Consider the following 21685-nt stretch of genomic DNA (forward strand, 5'->3'; position numbering starts at 1 on the left):
CAGTGGTGCTCTCGACAGCAGGCGCAGCGTCGGTAGATGGCGCGTCGATGCATTCTGCCACGCGATCCCGTGGTCCGTATACTTTTGCACGCGCCTGTACCTCAAGCATTATGCCAGGACCCCTTCCCACCATCTGGCGAGCCTCGCTGCTGAAAGGCCCCGCACGACATATAGTGCCACTGTCGGCAAATATCGCTCATCATTTACTGCGGGGTACGCATCTGCGTCAAAACCAGTGTTCCCTCCGTGGTGCTTGAGCCGCCCACGAGTTCACTTAACGGTTCCGGGAGTGCGGAAGAAGTCAGACCTACCGACACATGCCCTGAAACAATTGAGCCTACTCCTTCTGTACGAAAACTACAGTAACCACGTCCACATCTATACGGATGGCTCGACTACGTCGTCCAGTTCTGGTGGTGCGGTGGTTATACCATCACAAGGGATAACTCTGCGTATTAAAACTTCACATGCGACGACGTCTACGGCGGCAGAACTCGCGGCTCTGCGCAGCGCACTAGAATTTATTGATACTGAAAGCCCAAGTAAATGGGCTGTGTTTTCTGACTCAAAAGCGGCGTTACAGTGCCTGCGGTCAGTTCTCCGACGAGGATGCCACGAACAGTTGACATATGAAACCGTGAAACTTCACCACCACGTAGTTCAAAAAGGCCACGATATTGACTTCCAGTGGTTACCTGGCCACTGTGGCATCAGTGCAAATGATTCCGCCGATCACGCTGCTCGCGCATCACATCAGGAAGCAAACATCGTCCCAATTCCGCTTTCAAGGACAGACGCTGCAAGGCAAATTCGACAACTGGCCCGCAGTCTCACACTGACGGAGTGGAACGCACCAAGCATAAGACATACCAGACTACATCAACTGAACCCTTCACTGCAACTCCAATCTCCATCCGGCCTTCATCGACGCGAAGCTTCGCTTCTCTATCGCCTTTTGTTGGGAGTTGCTTTTACGAAGGCATATACAACGCTAATCGGAATGACTGACAGCGCGGCATGTGATGTCTGCGGCGCCGAAGAAAACATCGAACACTTGCTGTGCCACTGCCCTCGTTTTGTCTCGGAGAGACAAATACTGTCCAACGCACTGCGGCGACTGGATGATCGGCCCATTTCCGTGCAGGTGCTACTACAGCACCGTCCACATCTCTCGACGGCCCACAAGGCAGTGACAGCACTCTTGTGTTTTTTGAGAACGACGGGCTTGTGCGAATGCCTCTGACTTGTGGTGCAATCCCGCACGCTGTAGTGAATGCACTGCATCTCTTCTCTCTCTCTCTTCCCTCCTCTCTATTTCTCGTCTTTCTATTCCCCTTCCCCTATCCCCCAGTGTAGGGTAGCCAACCGGAAGTGTTTCTGGTTCACCTCCCTGCCTTCTCCTTTTTCTGTTTCCTTCCTTCCATTCTCCATTTGTACATTGAATGAATGAATGAATGAATGAATGAATGAATGAATGAATGAATGAATGAATGAATGAATGAATGAATGAATGCTACCTTTATTCGAGGAGGCGGACAGTTCCTGGCCGTTGTTGTGGATTAGGTTGAAAATGGGTCTGGGTTTGAATAAAGAATATCGTACCATGCTATCGCACGCATTTCTGACGTTTTGACTCCCGCTTAGTACAATCGCTAAATTTCAAAACATTTCTATTAACTTTAACTTCGTTCGATCTATCCAACATTTCTTATTGGTTGTAAACTTTAGATTTGATTCTAGGTCAATTCCTCAAGTGAGTGTGAGTCATTCTTAAAGGAAAACACATAAACAAGCGTTCGACCCGGGCGACTTGTTATGGACGCCGCAAGCGTTGCAGACTCCAGCGAAAACCAGCCATAGTTGCTGGCCGTTAGCTCCGCTGCATCAGAGAGCTGCCAGCGCGCGCCAAAGGAGGATTCAGTGTCTGCTGTTGCGGACCGCGCTGGAGAAGCGGTTACAGTATACCGTGGTTTCCATTCCGATGGGTCCATCGTTGAGCATCAAACTGCAGCAGAATTTCGGTTGTGATTTCCGCTGTCGCGAAACGCCTTTATGTTGTTCGCACGTAAGAATAAGCGATCGACGGCTGCAGATAACACGAACGAAAGCAACCAGTGCGTGAGACGCCGCCTGGACAAGGGGTGGCGGTTTCACAAAGCCTTTGACAAGGAGACCTACGAGTTTAAGGCGGGCCAAAAGACGCAAATTGTTCTGAGCACCATGTCGGCTCCTGTGCAGCCCTGCAACGTGCACCGCTTCCCAAGTCCTCTGCCACTCTTTGGTGCAATCAGCGGAAGCGCTGTGTCCGCAGGTAAGCGGGTAGCAGCTTGCACATTCTAAGCGTACGTCTTAAGGACCGTTTGTCCAAACGACGTTAGATGATTCTATATCATCCACGCTCCTGAACGACGGCAGATAGGACGACTCGTCTGTGGGCCGCTCTCCGTTCGACCAGGGCGTATTCCTGATAACCTGAGTGCCCTGGTCATCGCCATGATGATGTGATCACCACTACTACCTACCACTACTGCCTTTCTCGTTGCTGCTGGACGCAAGTGCAAATAGTTCGCTCACACTTCCCATTTTGTATAATTTATATTTATGCCATTTATTGATTATGAGTACGGACCTGCACGGTCAGCGGTCTGCCCTCGCCTCTATTGCTATTTCTTGGCAGTACAAGTATTTTGCCGGTCACGAGAAACGCGTCTTGAGCCTATAACTACTCGTAACCGCTTTCTCTTTTTCTTTGTAATTGAATTAGGAGAGTTTATTGTTGATTATTATTTAAGCTACACAGGGCGTTACTGCTTGAAGGAAGCTGAGGAGATTTTAGAATTCGATAAAACTTCGTGGTTGGCAAAGACCGAAGTTATTGTAGACGATGTCGTAATTTTTTTCTGTGGTTGTTGCACCAGGAGCTTTAGAATACGCGAAATAAAAGTTTGTCTTGCTCTGCCCGCCGATAGTGTGGGCCTGGAAACCTACGTCATCTTCGGTTTCTTTGGCGGAGCCGTGCTGCCCTCCGACGGAAGGTTCCCGCCGCTCACTGATCCGAACTGCGAGAGCACTGTTTATGTGACGAAGGCTCAAATAAGTATAGCGGAATTGAAAGTTCTGCAGCTGGATTACGATATCTGGAATAAACGACAAACAGCCGAGCGCTACGTCAACAAGCGTCTCTCGTATCAAAAGGGAGAGTTGGGGTGGTTGGCTTGCGTTCATATTGAAACAGCGCAAAAGACGTAGGACACAGAAAGACTTGACAACACGAGCGCTGACTGACAACTGGATGCTTTATTCAAGCGAAACATAGAAAGAGAAGAAGAAAGAACAAAAAATGCGCACGCAACCTATGCACATGACAAAAGACTACACTTGTTACGTCATTACGTCTTCTCCAAGTACGTCAACTCGAATTCTATATAGTAACGCAATCGACGGTGCGCTGACACACGTGTCACCGTTTTTGCAGATAGCGAAGGCTTCAGCTATCTCTCTTATGCGAGAATCCCTGTGTCTATAAATAGTGGTCGTGCGACAGAATTCTGGGGTGCAACCACATGCGGCACAGTGGGCAGACAAATGTTAACCGTGGCTTCCGTGACTAACTTGTGACGTGCCGTTGCCGGAGCTAATCGAGGAGGCCACGCTTCAGCAGTGCTGCTGTTGCAGATAACGCGGGATACCGAGGATGACGTCACCGCGTTCGCTCAGCATCTCAAGAAGCCCTACAGCCGCAGCCCCTGTTTTTTTTGTTTTTTTTTTTTGCCAGAAAGTGCTATTTGCGCTCACTTTTGAGAACTCTCACATTCAGCAGGGATCAAGCTGTCCTTACACGCTCCAAACTTATTTTTTTAAGTGCGTCAGTTTCCCTTTAAAAGCTTTTTGTTTACTCGTCCTTGTTTACAGCTCTGGCGCTGAGTATATTTCGAAGCGACCGAAAAAGGGACGTGTGCCCACTCCAAGTGCTTCGCGGTTTAAGAGCTTCGGCAGCATGCATGTTGTTAGCGCTTGCGGTTATTGATCTCTTGCAACGGCCACTTTTTTTTTCTCTTTCGGGAGCAATAAGTGCGAAAATGCAAGCGCCCGTGTCTGGATTTCGGCGCACGGGTGATTAAAATTATTTCACAGCCCCTGCAGTGCCCCACGTAGACCACTCATAAATGTGTCGTATCCTAAATATCCCTCGTAGATCCCTCCAGCTGTGCGTCGCAGTGGCCTCGCGCCTCGATGCCAAAAATATTTTGCGAGTTAGATTAGAGAGTGCGTTCTAGTCTCAGCGTTTGTGCATGTTCTCATTTGAATCTATACCCGCCCTCTCGGAGCTTTAATTTTCTTTTTTACTGATGTGCGGCCGCAGAATGATAAGGTCGATTTTTTTCTGTTTTCCTCCACGTGCGGGTGGAAGTAAAATTGGCGGTGCCTGCGTCACGAAACGAATCGCCGCACTTCGTCTAAGAGATTAGACTAACAAGAAGCGACGAAAATACAAAAAGCGCGCCGTATTAACGCCAACGCTGAGTCAAAATGAAACTTGAGCTGGCGCACTTCCTTCTCTTGATTTTCAGCGAAATTCTTCGTGCTTAACTTCGGCAAGCCGGGCGTACAGAAAATATAAAGTTGCCGCTGCAGCGCCAGCGCACTTCAGGATAGGAGGATTATAGGCAACGAGCTCATACATATGTACCAGTCGCCGCAGCCGTCGCCTGAGCTACAAAGCCGCCTGGCTTCGTAATTAAACCTGTGGCGTCGTGTGCTTGTTACAAACCTGAAGCTCCAATTCCTAAAGTCATTTGTTACGCACTACTTTTTCTACTTAGCGCACCCTGAATTACACCGTGTCCCTCGCGTTTGCAGGTAAGCAGTGATGAAGTCTGTGTAGTATAAAAGTATGGGCCTCACGAACCGGTGAGTGACAGGGGGAGGGGGAGGGGGGGAGTAGTGTGAGAAATATTCTTCGCAAGAGAACAAGAAAAACGATTTCATCCAAGATTGGGCAACATGCCTGTGTAACACATCGCCTAAATATAATACAGCGTTTTATATTTGTATTTGTTTAGAAAGGTACACGTGGTATATCTGCTTTCTAACGCCCTCGATGGCGCGGGTTCGATTCCCAGCCACGGCAGTTCCGTTTCGATGGGGGCGAAATGCAAGGAACATGCATCCGTTTACTTAGATTTAGGTGTACGTTGAACCTCAGGTGGTCGAAATTTCGGGAGCTCCCCATTACGGCGTCTCTCATAATCATATCATGGTTTGATGACGTAAAACCCCAATTGTTATATATATCTAATGCCGTTGGTAGAAATTATTCAAGCTCCGCGCTGTTGTTTACTCGACAAAATTGATCTCCTGGTGCTAGAAACGCTGCGTGCATTCTACAAAATGATGGCTAAAAAGAAGGGAAAAAATCTTGAGAAATGTATAGCATAATGTTGGCATGAATGAAATAACGAATATTCCTACGGCGGCATAAAAAAATCCAGAGCCCTTGCTGACGGCAAATACATATAAACTGTGAAAAAATTCAATAAATGTCGCGAACATGTACACATATTAGACGAAATGTAGAATCGCCGCCGTACTTTTGACAAGCCGGAGTATCCCTGGGTCATGCTCAAATGGTCCAGTTGTGACCAAAACAAATCAAGTCACTTACGTGGTAATGCCATCATAACGTTATGTCAAAAGAAAGGATGTTGAATCAGTTGTCTAGCATAATTCACAGGCAGCTACTCAGGAGAGTGCCCATAAAATATTCTATGGTGACCATGTTTGCTGAATACGTACCGCATTCACTGACTTTGGGAAACGGGCCCCGCCACGGTGGTCTAGTGGTTATGGCGCTCGACTGCTGACCCGAAGGTCGTGGGATCAAATCCCGGTTGCGGCGGCTGCATTTTCGATGGAGGCGAAAATGTTTGAGGCCCGTGTACTTAGATTTAGGTGCACGTTAAAGAACCCCAGGTGGTCGAAATTTTCCGGAGCCCTCCACTACGGCGTCTCTCATAATCATATGGTGGTTTTGGGACGTTAAACCCCAGATATTATTATTACTTTGGGAAACGGTTCAATGCACCTCGTGTAGATGCTGTCCAGGAACGCCATTGCCCCGTTGAATAAGCGCACCTAATGGTACACACATTTCGTTATGACAAAGCAACAGTACCTATAAAAGAAAGCTTGCTGCTAGTGACTGCTTTATACTCCATAAATGTCTGCATAAACATTCTTTGAAACCGCAGATCTTTGAAAACGCTGCAGTCTCTAGGAACAGTGCAGCATGTTGCAGCTCTTCGTCTGTATAGCGTTGTCTCGTGCTCGTGCTTCACTGGATCCATCCGTGGTTTTTGCTGTGTCGTTTTTACCCCGATAATTGCTAAAGTGTTGTGCTCTTGTTCTCACCTTTTCACAACTCTTGAAAGCAGGGGCATTCCCCGAGCCTCCTTACTCATGTCGCCTCGGAATGGTTTCTCTAAATCCTTCCCACCGTGTATCTATGCTTTTTTAACAGCGGAACTGTTTAAACCGAGCGTTAGTCCGTCCGTCATTGACAAAAAAAAATGCCCCCACCTCCCCGAAGGGAATCGTGAGGAAATGCGAATGCATTTCTTGCGCCGAGAGTACACGGCGTAGTAATTTTAATGGCGTAAATTAATGACGAGACGAGGATTTATAGCGTGACCATTTATTTACACATTCATCAGCACCTGTTTGTGTTGTCACTGTACCTGACGGCCATAATCTCAGCCTTGTGGTCGCCGTTGGCGTTTCACAGCGGCGTCTCGAGCACACATTTCCGGATGTTCTGGAGAGGCGCCCAGCCAGCGAACGGTCGAGAGTGAGGCGCGAGCGGACGGGAGAGTGGGGCGCAGGGAGGAGAGAGAGCGAACGGCGAGAGAAGGAGCGGCGAAGCACTGGACCTACCTTCTCCTACGCTCTCTCGCACCACATGCTCTGGTCGCTAGGGGCGAGGATAAGCGCGCTCCCGCAGCTGTTGCTATGGGAGAGGGAGTGAGAGCGGAGAGATAACGCGGGGACAACGCCGGACGCCTTACATAGCCCGACTAAGAAATGCATTCGCATTTAAAAACCTCGCGGAGCGATGACGTCACCTCACGTTGGCTAGAAACCCCTGGCGCATCAGTGCATAGCTTCGCGCTTGCTTTGCGCTTGCTTCGCGCCTGCTTCGCTGTCTCGCTATCTAGCCCTTGCGTGACAAGGCCGGCTACTTGGCTCGAAAAAGCTGGGCGTAGCGTGCACTAGTGGCACAATGCTAGAGACACAGCGCCGCTGATCGGCACCTATAGCTGGTCCTGGCCCAAAGCTGAGCCCCACCGGCTACCACCCGGCAACGCTGCACTCGTCTCTGATGCTGGGGCACACACGGAGACTGAAGGCTGGCTTAGAGTGATAGAGTGGGACTTGGCGAGCCTGGGCATCGCCTCGCAATACTTGACGACACTCAGCAAAAACTCAACAATGCCTAGCAACGCTTAGCATAACCTCGCAATACTTTGCAGAAACTTTGCAAAACCTCGAAAGGCCAGGACCAGCTAGTGCCGATCAGCTCTGCTGTGTCTCTAGACTTGCGCCAGTAGTGCAAACTACGCCCAGTTTTTTTTTAATAATTATTAGTATTGCACTAATTTGTAACCCGTTTAGCGAAAGAGAAGTTTCGTTGCCCTTGGCGTTTAAGTGCATAATCGGACACAGCAATAGGTTCAAGCGGTAATGTTGTCGCACTAGGATCCGTAGCAAGCGTTCGTCACGGGACGGCAGTCCTTGCGTCCGCCTTGCGTAATATCGTCGTGGATTTCGCCTCTTTCGGAGAAACGCATCTCCTTTTGATGATTGTGAAATGTGCTTTCCTTGATTTGGTCTTCTTGCGCAAGCTCATTTTACGCAAGCAGCGGACATCGTGAGCGGCACCATTCGTGCAGTGCCTGTTCACTCACGCGAACACCATATATTCCGTACATTTGCCGTGTGGTGACATCGGGCCCAATAGCTGGTTGCCGTCAAGCTGATGCACAATAGTCGAGCGCGCGTTGTTTTTGTTGTCTCCCCGAAGCTGTCGTCCGTCATTCCGAATTGTTCTTCGTTGACATGCAGCAAAAAAAGGTAGCACATGGTGCGCGTATTCAGAATGCAACATAGTGTTGCGCAAGGTGGTAAGCAAACCCATGGTTGCGTGCTCCATCAGGACGATTCGATCCGTCGCCGAACTGGTACGCTCTGTTTCTTTTGCATTGTCTTCTACCTCCCAGCTATGGTAAAGCCGCTCTTTGCATTTATACAGCGATGTCTGCAACATTTTCACTTCCCAAATATTACCTCGCATTCCCGAACATCCAAATAGTCTTCTTTCGCGAGATCGTCAGATGCTTCTATATATACTGAAAAGAAACTGGTTTTCTTTCTTTGCACGCCTGGCATTTTGCGTAAGAATGAGACAACCAACATTCGAAGCCAGAACTTGTGGCCGTCAGCAGGAATTGCGGCAAAAACGACGTTGCGGCACTTTACTACCGCGGCCTTCGCCGCTGTCAAGTCGGTACTGTCTCATTGGTAGAGTTTGACAAATGCCAGCACTAAAAATCAGTCCACTGCGATGCTCCTGGACAGCGCAGGCACTTTGAGGAGATTTTTCTTTTTTTATCAATGCCCAAATAAATAATACGCAAACAGCCCTCAATGATTAGTTAGAGCAAAGCTACCAAAGGTACCGAATTTTGAATGCCCATTTGGCAGCAACGGTATGTTCTCTTGTCGGTTTGCTTTGTACAGAACATTTCGAGATGGCCGCACGCTGGTTTGCAAGTCAGCTGCGGCTCTGACACGAAGGGAAATTGAATTCTCTTTCTGTATTCCTCGACTTCCTTTCGTGCGCTTCGGAGCGTCAATACATTTTCTGTCGCCGCGTTGAGCCTCTGCGCCTCCTCCTTCTATAGTTTGCGAATGCATGCATCGCTAGCGGTGTTTCGTTCCCAAGGCACCAACTTTGCCACGTCTTCATTCTCAATTTCATTATAGATCAATCTTTTTAGACGCCTCATACGTCCTAAATAAATAATTACTGCTCTCAAACTACGTCACACGGCTAATTTTATTTATCGCTTTACCGATACACTCGATGATTGTCTCGTGTAGCACTTGGCAGGCTTCGAGAAAACACGCTCGCAAAACTTAGCTCTACGCAGTGCCGCTTTTCCTGATAATTCGGCCGTGAAGAAGCAACGAGGCAGCAGGGAGCACAAAATACAATCAAGTGCGCCGGGCGTGCGCATCCAGACTAATCTACTGCAACCCTGATGAGCCAAAGTCCCGAGGGAGCCAGTCGGCGCGTCACGGCCAGGCGTGCGAGTGTACTGTACGCTCGGCGGAATCGCTGTATGCGGAGCGCGCGGAGGAAGGTGTATAGACAGAAAAAAAAAAAAAAACACACACACGAAAGCCTCAAGGTGTGTGATACTAAAAGGCGTCTTACGGTTTCGAGTTTGTTTTCACATTGTTCTCAATTAGGAAACTCATTTTTCAAACTGCATTTGTTTCTATTTTCTCTCTCCCTCTCTATCTCACGCTGTCGCTTCGCTTTAAATCAAAGTATGAGCCGCCGCAAGAAACGGAAACGTTTTCCTTGGCTTCACAATCAACGCTCTTGCTTTTTCTTCCTCACGTTATTAGCAACCAGGCCACGGATTGCTGTATTCTCGGACGAGGCTTCATCGGTCTCCTTCTTTCGTCCTTTCTTGAAAATGGCTCCCAACCATGATACATCATTGGAATAGAAGATCGGGAAACAAAAGGAAAAAAAAAACATCTACGTTTCCGAGAAATTTCGGGGCGCTTCCTCGCCGTCTTTTGTTGTGCGACAAGAATTGATATTTAATAGAATCAGCCAGCTCCCCGGGCTTTTCGCGTGCTTCGGGAATTACAGCGGCACCGCGAGCGCCCAGTATCCTACTCGACTCGAAATTGCATCTCGTAGTTTGCGTCATTCGTTCTTATACATACCGCGCGTCAGCGTAATGTGTCAAGAAACTGGGAAGATAAAAAAAAGAACATTCAACTTCAGTATTGGAAAAAACCCTTACCGAACACTGAACAAGTGGAAAGTCCCAACACTCGGCTCTGAACATTTGCGTTGGCACGTGACTGATAGTTGAGCCGTTGCTGTGCGTACTGCGTCTAAACGACCAAATTGGACAAGAATGTTTTTTTTTTCGTCTCTCTTCCTCTTTTCCGTCTCTTCCTCTAGCATCATATTGCTATCATCGTAAAAGAAAGAAAATGCAAGACATGCATGTTAGTCTAACCTGCGAAAATCAAACAAGTTTGTGAAAAATTCAATAAAGTCTTTCCGAATTGTAAAGAAAGAGAGAAAGAAAGAAAGAAAGAAAGAAAGAAAGAAAGAAAGAAAGAGAGAAAGAAAGAAAGAAAGAAAGAAAGAAAGAAAGAAAGAAAGAAAGAAAGAAAGAAAGAAAGAAAGAAAGAAAGAAAGAAAGAAACTCGGTATGTCTCTGCAATTCAATTGTGAACTGTGTAAAATATACATCAGTTGCAATGCCCTCCAGATTGCGACTTCACAACTTCTACAGTAGAGGAGTTAATCATGTTTCACACGAAGTCAAACAGAGTATCGCCCAGTTCCGTATGCTCGCCTGAACTATTATGGCATTTCACAGAACCCGATTGTTTTAGCCCTCTCGGGAAGTCTCAGCAGACGCATTTTGTCAACGACCATTAAGAAAACGGTCAAAGCAACGAAAACCAATAGAAAAAGGACCAAAATTTAAACAAGTACAGCTTGCGTAGATTCCCCAAACGGCATATCTGTCCTCTCGTCAGCGAGTGACCATTAGCTGGTGAAAGAGCGTGTAACATATATATATATATATATATATATATATATATATATATATATATATATATATATATATATATATATATATATATATATATATATATATATATATATATATATATATATATATATATATATATATATATATATATATATATATATACGTGGAAAAAGGCGTTTGAAGACGCACAGAAAAGGCTCGGTTTTGCATTGACGTAGAGAGAGACGAAAGAGAAAGAAACGCTTAACTGATCCCATGTCACCTGACTACATTGTTTGGCTGAGGAGAATGGAGGAAAGCAAGGAGACAGAGAGAGGGAAAAGGAAGAGGCAGTCAGTGACAGCGCGATCGCAGAGGCGTGCTCGCTGACGGTCACAGGCAATACCGCAGTCCAATGAACTGCAAAAAGCACAGTTGTGGTTCTCTGCGTGCAAGATTACTTTGGCCGAGTTTCCAGAATTATTTCTTCGGGGAGAAATCTCTCGTCTAAGCGGCCTCGCAATTATATTTGCATTAAGACGCAAAAATTGAGTATAAAACTGGCAGACAAGTTGTTACGCCTCATTTCTTTTATAGACAATAGAAAGAACAACTACTACTTACTACAACTACTTACTATTACTTCTACTGTGAAGCTTCACAGACATGGCGAGGTTACACTGGCACGGATAATAACAGGACACACTCATGGAACACACAGCTATAGCTTTACTGCAACAAATCCACCCACGTGCACACATTACGGAGCGAGCCTAACCGTTCTGCATATACTAATAGAATGCCCCGGACTTCGTCGCCAGCGTGTTGTTCATATTATATACCCGGGCACCATACAGCCCCTCATCCATTCTTATTCTTAACGTGAAGAACCACTCTTAGATGCTGCAGCACTTCTTCACCTACGCTCCAGACATTTGGACCGACTGGCCGATGGGACATCTAACTCATACCAGACGTCATACCAGACACGTACGCCGGTGACATCCTTTATAGACAATAGCAAGAACAATCCTATCCTATCCGTCGAGTGCTTTCTCACAGGTGACGAAAAATCTGATGCGCCATACTTACGGATTGAAACCCGACATCACGCACACACACGAGTGACGTCACCGCAGTGCATATGTACGTCATATCAACATAAATAACATGTTAATAAGGCGTTATGAAGATGGGATTTGAGCTCTGGGCCAGAATCCCGGTGCTCTAACCATTGCGCTATTGTTCTTGCCTCCGTAGGCACATTACAGAACACCATTAAGAATGTCCCGCGCGCAAGTACGCGCGTTCCGACGCTTAATGTGTTTTCCAAAACGCTGATGGTTTAAGAAACTTCGATTCGGCGCGATGAAATGCTGGGCGTGTTTTCATAATGATGACTTAGGGTCGTCTAGTTTACGTTCAAACGGATGTAAGTATTTCTCCATCCGTTAAACGGATGGAGAAATACTTTATCAACGACAATGTTGTACGCATTGACTGTGACAATTCTTGTTCGTCTTGTTCTGATGCAATTCTTTTTTTTTGTATTTAAAAGGCCTTAAATCCCCTGCGAAGATGACTTTTTAGACATTTCATTCTACACTCCTATCCGTCGAGTGCTTTCTCACAGGTGACGAAAAATCTTATGCGCCGTACTTACGGATTGATACCCGACATCGTTTTTTAGAATAACGACTGCTATATGAGCAAGTACCCTTGATAACCGCGTCATGTCGCTGTAAATCTGGCCGCTAAAGGTAATGTCGGCTCTGTCATAGTGTTCTAGTCAAAATTACACCGATATCACATGAACTGTTGACGCTGGGAACCGTGTATTACCTAGACCTAAAATTTTCGAGTTTCAATCCGTCAGTACTGAATTCGTACCAAGTGAGTTTGAGCACTCACAATTTTTCAACCCTCAAGAATGTCTCTGCGAGGGACTCGGACGGGTCTTCGTGAAGTCACACCTACGGTTCCAATTTATACCTATGTATTTATTAATGTGTAAATAACTTTAGACTTAGTGAGCTAACATATAAGCGGAGCGTATGCATTTGTATTCTTGTGTTTTATGAGTTGCACTTATAAGTGTAGAAAAATGAGATGTTGCACTGACGATCTTTATTCTGAGAACACCCTGTAGCAATGAAATCTATTGATAATCACCATCATCATCATCAACAACAACAAGCTTGAGGACGCTTGGGCTTCGCCTCCAAGAGTGTAGAAAGCGATAGCGTGATCGGGCCCCGTTCGCACTGTTATGATCGGCCTGCCTGGCTTGGCGCCGCTTTGACGCATGAGACGTTGCGGCTAAGACTCCTGATTTCTTCCGGGTCAGCGGTTCCAGAGATGCACCAGGAGCGGCGACAACACGAAAGTCGTTCGTCTAATTGTCCCAGGTTGTCTGCGCCCCTCGTAAAACCCTTTGGGCACGCCTGACCGACTGACAGATTAGGAAGAGTTGTTGGCCGTCGAGGCGGCTTGCTTTGTCGTCAAGGTGCCCCGGACAAAGGGCCCAGCGTCTGGGAACCGTCTGCGGATGCATTTCCCACGTTCTCCGTGGGCCGCTGTTTCCACAATTCGTGGTCTGCCTGGCGCCGCATACCCTTCACTGCAACAGACTACGAAATTGACTTCCACGTAAGACTCAACGTCTTCGTGCTGTGCCGTGTAGTGCGCGGTGGGCAGTGTTTTTCCCTCGCCATGGGACGAACTGGGCGTGCCTCTTTCTCCTTTCGTGGGTTGGGAAGGAGGCGGCGTTTCACCTTCCCCTTTTGGGGGCGGAGGTGAAGATGGAAATTTTCATTGGACTGTCCTGGCCTCCATTGTTTTTTCCTGTAGGGAACCCTGGGAAGGCCCGGACATAAAATGCGAGCGCCGATGCGCTCCCGACAAGCTCTCACAAGTTCTCTCAAGCTCTCACGAGCTCCGAGAGCTTCCATGATGCTAACCCCATCATGTAGCAACACGCTACCTGTAAATAAACGTTACCGTTAACAGCTCCGGGCTCCTCTCCTCGACATCTCCCCGGTACTCTGGCTGGCTCCGGTCCTCTGGGCAGACCCCCGATTACATCAGCACCGTCTCGTCATTCGTTTGCCAGGTTTCGCCTCTAAAGGAACACGTCAACCGTGCCTACGTGGAAAATAATGTCTGTGTGCGCAATATTGGCCGTTTGAAACTCTCCTAAAATGCATGCCTACTGCGAGTGCAGTCGGGAAGTGCCCACTACGCCATAATTTGTCCTATTGTGAATCAGCAAAGTACCCACCACGCGGCCGTATATTGCGATGTGCGCAGCAGCACCCTTTGTTGATGCTGTTCCTGACGATTATGATTAATTACGCCCGAACGCTTTGTAATGAGTGTGCCTTTAAACCATCCACTCGTTGCGCAATTCACATGGTGCGACGCCTGGTGCAATTCTAAACATCTGCCACGCAATATTGCATATATTAACGAGACTCCTCGCACTCTACATGACACCCGTACATAGGTCGGCAAAAAAACTGGAGTTAACTGAATATATATTGCGCTTAGGGCTCACTCGGACTCCGACTCACCAAAATTTCCCTCAACCGGACTTACTCGCACTAAGACTCACTAAAAGTTTTCTCAACCGGACTCGCTCGGACTCAAGCTCCCCAAGATATTACTCACGCGGACTCATTCAGACCCAGACGCACGGCTCGATTCAAGTCTGAGTAAGTCTGAGTGCATGGACTCATGAGTCCGTTAGCGTGTGATTAGCTTCTCTGACAATGGTGCCAACGCCCTTTAACACCAATGTATCATACAATCGGTGCCCTATGTGGCGCCTTTTGATCTCGTACTTCCAAATACGGGTTATCAGTGGTTGCAATCTAGTAAGAACATTTTTATCGAAAGACGTGGCTCACACGAGATGTTTTTATCAGGAACTTCCCGTGAAATAATTTGCGAAAAGGGGGAAGGGCGTTGAAGGGATCGCCCCCTCCGTAACTTTTACGCATGTGATCGATAAATATAGAGCTGGCGTAGGAACGAACGCTAGTGCGCTGAAGTATGTGTGAGCAGACGTGTCTACAAGCATGAGCCGGCATAACGCTGACAGTAATGCTGAAGTTGAGTAGATAGCACCATAGTTCGGCAAAAATATGTGCAGCTCACTCAGACACACTCGTGAAATATATATTGCGCTGAGGGCTCACTCGAACTCAAACTCACCAATATTTTCCTCAATCGGACTCACTCAGACTCAGATGCACTATAAATTTTTCAACTGGACTAACTCGGACTCAAGCTCACCAAAATATTACTCACCCGGACTCACTCAGACTCGGACTCACGGCTGGATCCGAGTCTGAGTGAGTCGACTTATGAGTGAGCTTGCCGACCTGTGCCCCTGTATGATGTTATTTTTCTTTTTTGAAGCTGTTTCAAGCACCGGCGTCGCTCTTTGATAAAACGCCTGAATTCCACGCAGAAGGCTGGGTTCGATTCCCACTAGAACTGAAGATATTTATTTATTTATTTATTTATTTATTTATTTATTTGTTTGTTTGTTTGTTTGTTTGTTTGTTTGTTTGTTTGTTTGTTTGTTTGTTGTTTGTTTGTTTGTTTGTTTGTTTGTTTGTTTGCGCCAATCTCGATTTTTCGCTCACAACCAATGACGCCGACGCCGACACCGAAATTTTTGCCACACGGGCTCTTTAATGCTATCGCGTTAATAACAACTGCCAGCGCTTCGACAATATAGTCGCCTCCATGCGTCGTTGAGACAAACAGTGTTGACCTCGCACAGAGCGTCGGCAAACAAGGTTTACTGTGCGTCAGTGTGGGTACATATAACAGTCATATAAAACGCCAGTAAACGAAAAAAATGCCATTACAAGGATGACGGCTATTTCAGTACACTTGGTGAGGGAAAGTAACGTTTATAAACATTAGAATAATAATATAGCCGGCTACTCAGTTGTGTCAAGACATTTTATGCTCAGTAGCAGTGCCGTCTATGCAGCAATCTGAGTTTCAAAGGATTCAGAAGGGATGCGGCACACTCGCAAAGGGTTCTTCGGCATTTCAGGGTTCATCCTCGAGCAAAAATTACATTGAAAGGAAATGAATAGTTAGGCACGTTACACAATATTAATAAAATTCGGTTAGCTTCGCTTTCGAGAAATCAACAGTATTTCGTTTCAGAATTATGTGGCGCGTCAAGATTTCTGGCGTGTCCAGTACGCGCAAATTATGCACTGAGAGCACGGCGTAAGAATTTTTCTTACACCGTGATTAAGATAAAAAGGCTTCAAGATTTTCAACTCAGCAAGCTCTCTTGTATTTTTTTTTATTTTTTTTTTAGTTGGTGTGAACGAGACGATAGAACCTTAGCTATGTAATGTTCTTGTCTTGGTGCCGGTCAAGTGACTAAAATTTTTGCCCTTTACGAACAGCACGCTCGGCATAAGAGCAACGCTCTAAGGGGTGCGTTTGGAGAAGACATTATGGAGAAATCTAGAATTCATGCTTGCAGTAAAAACGACCATGAAGAAAATTTTCGGATTGCTCACGGAGCTTTAAGAACGTTGGTTTAAGCAATTAACATTAAAAATTCTAACCAGACGGTTCATTATGTCTGTTTATAAGCTTCCATGCATCTATGGGATGCGCTTAAAATAAGCCATTGAAAATGTTCAGGCTGCAAATTTGGAAGCGTTAATTGGAGCCCGCCAAGCGTCCAACAGCGCCGGCGTTGTGGCTCTGAGCGTTGTTCGGATGCTCTGGTGGAAGTTGCTCCTCGTTTTTGACAAAATTGCTCAAGAACCGGAAACGCAGGCTTTCCATGGAAACAATTCGATGATACAGCTAGGGAGCGCGCCGAGCAGTCGGATCTCTTGGACTGCAATTGTGCAAGGCTGCGCAACTCGGTAAATTAATTAGAGCGCGATGCGGCACACTCGCTTACACGCACACGAAATCCTTCAAAACACTAACGGATGCTCTGATTGTGCGTGTGTGTGTGTGGGGGGGGGGGGGGGGGTAGGCGTACATGCAAGCGTGCCGAATAACGCTCCGATGAGTTTAACGAGGTGAGCTACAAGCTCGCCCATGCAGCAGCAAGTTCTTGGAGGATGCACAAGTCTGCGTGTTTTGTCTAATTGTTTCTTTAAATGCTGTTCATGTGGCACACTTTCGTCATTCAGCGGCACAAATAAGTAAGCAGGATTGTTTTAACCAGCATTACCAACTGACAGCAATTGTCCTTATCGCATTCTCGTTCATGTCACTGTCCGCAAACAGTAACAACTATTTAACTGAGTCGCGGGCATTCACATTGTGCTTGCGAGTCAAAAGCAAATCGTCGTTGATACGTGCGGAGCTCCTGCAATGTTGTCGCTTCGATCAGCCATTCGCGCCGCGGATAATGAAGCGGAATGAAAGCGAACGAAACAAGTCGCCGCGAAGTTCGCGAAGCACTTCGTAAGAAATATGTTTGTTTTGCCTCGTTCGTCATTACGTGCCCGTTAGCGTATGTTGTACTTACTCGGAAGGGGTCGCATAAGAAACAAAAATAAAGCAGAAGCCAGAACAGCCAAGGATTACCAACGCCTGCGTCAGGGGCGTAGCCAAGGGGGGGGGGGGGGGGGGTTGGGGGGGTTCAAACCCCGCCCCCCCCCCCCGAAATTTTTCAGTTTTGCTTGCGTATATAGGCACGCACACATACAAACGCACGCACGAACATACATAAAGTATGGTTGAACCCCCCCCCCCCCCCCGAAAAAAATTTCTGGCTACGCCCCTGGCCTGCGTGCACGCGCAGGAAAAGAAATGAGAGAAGCAGCAAACGAAGCTTACGAGGACAAACAAAATCGCGGTGAAAGCAAACATGTTCTAAAAACGCGGAGCTTTCGGAATCAGAGCCTCGCCTTCTGAGCAGTATTACGCATACGGTATACAAGCACTTGCCTGTCGCGCCTGAGTCGCCTTGCGCTGGCAGCTGTGTTCGAGATGGTTGCTTCGATGAGGGCGCTAATTGCAGCGCAGCACACAAACATTGATCCTCATTTCTGTTGCATAAATCCGCAGCCTGAGGGAAGGAAAACAATGCTGCAGTGACCGTGATGCGAGGAGGCGATTAGGCGCGACCCTCTTCTGGACGCCCTGCTCATGACGTGCCGTCGACTATATCGATCTCGTGTGCTTGCTGTTGTCGTGCGCAACGGCGCTGCCGATCTGGGCTACCTCGATACCGTTAAAGCTGATCCGTTTTCAGTCTCCGCATATCGCGCCTGCTCCCAGTGCCACTGTGCGTCGCACTTAGTTTGAACAGCCGCACGCTGTAGCACCCAAAACTCTTGCGCGGCTACACAACCTTCAAAGGACTCGTGCTTGAAAGTTTTTCATCCATTGCGTTGTCCATCACTTGGGTACCAAGGGATTGGAGACGCAGCCGAGGACGGCAGCGAGTTAGATGTTGAGATGAGAACACGAGTGAGCACATGCGTCAGCTCAATGTCTTTAATAATAATAATACTAATAATAATAATAATAATAATAATAATAATAATAATAATAATAATAATAATAATAATAATAATAATAATAATAATAATAATAATAATAATAATTGTTGGCGTTTGCCGTCCCAAAACCACAATATGATGATGAGAGACGCCGGAGTGGAGGCCTCCGGAAATTTCGACCACCTGGGGCTCTTTATCGTCCGCCTAAATCTAAGCACACGTGCCTCTAACATTTTTGCCTCCACCGAAAATGCGGCCGCTGCGGCTGGGATTGCCGATGTCTCTTCCTTTTTACTTAAATGCCGTGTCTTTCTTTTGCCTTTATATGGTGCTTTTCTAAGTATAATAGTATTGTGCAAGTCGCCATTCTATCCTGTACCTTTATATTTTATCCTATCTCTACTCTGCTCAATATTCTGCTGCGGCAGAATTTCAGCGAAAGAAGTAATGTGATGAGAGAAATCGTAGAACAGGGACTGTCGCTCGAACCAACCTTTCGACACTTTATACTGTCCAGTATAAAGTGTCGAAAGGTTGGTTCGAGCGACAGTCCCTGTTCTACGATTCGTCCTCGTGAAGGCAGCAGCTGCATGCCTTACTTAGCAGCGTTTTTGTTTAACCCTCGCTCTCTCTACCCCAACCTTAATGGCGCATTCACACTTGACCTCGAAGTGGGCGAAAGCGGCAAAACTTATTAGAAATCCGCTCGTTTCGCCGCCTAAGCGGACTGGAAGCCACGCGGCGAGCCCGATGCGAAGAAAATCGGTGCGAGACCAATTTTTCCGCCACGCGATAGCGGAACGCTTTTCCGTTTGACGGGAAGCCGTACTTTGGCTGGACTCGCCTATCAACAACGTAATGTAAACATCCGGCTGCAAATTCAAAATCGCGGCCAAGGAGTCGGTGGTGGTTCGCATCGGCTCACAGACAAAAAAAAAGGCGGTTGATCCCTCCATCATAAGAATCGGAATAACACGAAAGTAAAGCGTGCCCTTACAGAAGTAACTGAATGCTTACTGTACATTGATATAAATGAGTCTGCACAATGTACTACATTGATGCCTGGCAGCTATAGCACCATTTAACGTGGATGCACCCACTTTGATGACTGGTGGTACATCTCCATCCCGACGACTAACGTCCATGGTAAATGATTACACAAAACCTTGTGGTAGCTGTAGTAGTTAACGGTGAAAGCGTAATCAGAGAACCAGGTGTCATAGCCAGAAGAGCGTCGCATAGTGGACGCGGAACTTGGTTGCCATCCCGCGGTATGTTAAAAGGTGATTGAACACCACGGCCGGACTACAGAGGGAAACGCAAAGCGCGTCCTGCCGCCCCCCGGCCGCGATTTTTCTCGGGACGTGCGCGTGAGCGGGGAACGCGGTGTAACAGCCAGGTGAGGCAGGCGCGCGTCGCAGAGCTATTTTTAATTTGGATTAGCGTGATGCTGTGAGCGAGGCCGACACTTTTACGACGCTTGGTCCATGATCGCCACCTCGCGATGTGTTAAGGCATTGATAAAATTGAACTTCTATTAAAAACGCGCCGAATGGGACGGACGTGTAACGCGTTGCAGATGTTAATCGCGGAGGCCACAGTAATGACGAATTACTTTACCGCTCCCAGAGGGCAGCACCACCCCGCCGACCGGGAGAGTGGTAGATATAAAAGGCGCGTTTGTAAAGCCTCTAGAGTCTGTGACCGTGGCGCAGTGGATAGCGTGCCCGGCATCTGTTGTTGCCGACTGAGCGGTCGTGGGTTCGTTGACGGAACTTTTTTTCCTTTGCCATCTGATCGTGTAAATTTTTTCGACGTCATTTCCGTGACGGAAATACGTCACTGAAGTCTTGGTGGACCCCGGCATAAAACATTTTTGTGTTAAAAACCTCACAGTCTCTACAAGGACGCGTTCCTCAAGAGCATGATTTGGGTTTGGATTGCTGATAAGACTGGAATTAGCAGAAGGTGCCGCAGCAGCGAGTCGGTGTGCCCCAACGTATCTCGCTTTTGCACAGCCAGGCGAATCCGCCGCTGCCGGCGTCTCCGGTTATGAAGTTTCTGCTGGTTGCTGAAACAACTGTTTGAAAAGATGGAAACTATTTCTTTTCCGTGTTTTACATGCATAGCTTGAATTCGGTACGAAATGAAGTGCCCAGGAAGCAGGGAAAATGGAATGTATTCTACAAGTGGCGAAGGCAGCTACAGCGGCATGCAGGAGGGACAAAACAAATGTGAACGTATCCGACGCGCGCGAGCACAGTTTTCCGGCCGATCTGGCGTTTTCGCTTTCTTTTCGCTTCTCAAGTGTCGATGCACCTTAAAGGTCGATAGAAAACAGCAAGCTTTCGCAAGAAAAAAAGAAACCTTTTTCTCCGCTTTTTTTCTTCTCTAAACGTTAGCTCCGACGATGTTCTCTGTTCATCGATTTCTTGGTACTTGAATATTCTGCTGTTTCGCAAGATGTGCCAACGAGTCCGAATGAGCACGCCTCTAACTACCAGGAACTTAGTGTTATTCTGTAACATGTTTCGTTTTCCTACGCATGTAATCCCCCCCCCCCACACACACGCACACGCACGCACACACACACACACACACACACACACACACACACACACACACACACACACACACACACACACACACGCACGCACACACACACGCACGCACGCACGCACGCACGCACGCACGCACACACACACACACACACACACACACACACACACACACACACACACACACACATCTATCTGTGGGTCTAAGAAACTGAGCGTTGAAATTTGGACAATAGGTTCACCAAAGCACAGCTCCGGAATATTGCGAACTAATGAACAAGTCAAGCCTGTGGTTTGTAATTAGGAGCAATAACGTATGCTGACAGTGTTGCCACGCTTTGCGGTAGTCAAGTGTAAGAGCTGCGATACAGCCGTACAAGCTATCTGTTTTACAAGCTAAGTGTCGTAGGAGAATCGGCATGGTGGTCGAGCATTAATTCGGTCACTGCCATTCGGCTACAGCGCCTCTTTCAAAACGTGCTTACGTAACCATGTCAGGAGGAGGGAATCGCGTCAATTCTGTTTGCATGTGCTGCATTTTGGTGCACCGAAATATCAGTAAGCAGACGTCTCTCACCCCAAACTCACCGGAAATCACCGCAATGGTCAAAATTTCAACACGTAACCTGGGGCCGAATTCACCAAACTTCTCCATCGTAACTTCTTTTTCCCATTGGTCAGCCGACTTCGCTAATGATACGTCCCGCATCGTGTTTGGCTCAACTTCTCACTGACGAAACTTTTTAGCGTAGGACGTTTTTGC

At 47.3% G+C, this 21685-nt stretch overlaps 1 protein-coding gene and 1 long non-coding RNA gene across 3 annotated transcripts in view; both read left to right on the forward strand.

Annotated features, from left to right (window-relative positions):
* Window positions 1–21685, forward strand: part of LOC119379906 (phosrestin-2) — a 226556-nt gene that overhangs the window by 58552 nt on the left and 146319 nt on the right. The window lies entirely within an intron of this gene.
* Window positions 1–21685, forward strand: part of LOC125759077 (uncharacterized) — a 96900-nt gene that overhangs the window by 43746 nt on the left and 31469 nt on the right. The window contains exon 1 of one of the 2 annotated variants that reach the window (XR_007416694.1): window positions 5829–5952. The exons of the other annotated variant lie outside the window; for it this stretch is intronic. This is a non-coding gene — a long non-coding RNA (uncharacterized LOC125759077). Of the gene's footprint in view, window positions 1–5828; window positions 5953–21685 lie in introns of those variants that run through there. 2 annotated transcript variants of the gene reach the window in all.

Source organism: Rhipicephalus sanguineus, chromosome 1, assembly GCF_013339695.2.
Source record: "Rhipicephalus sanguineus isolate Rsan-2018 chromosome 1, BIME_Rsan_1.4, whole genome shotgun sequence".
Classification (NCBI taxonomy): Eukaryota; Metazoa; Arthropoda; class Arachnida; order Ixodida; family Ixodidae; genus Rhipicephalus; species Rhipicephalus sanguineus.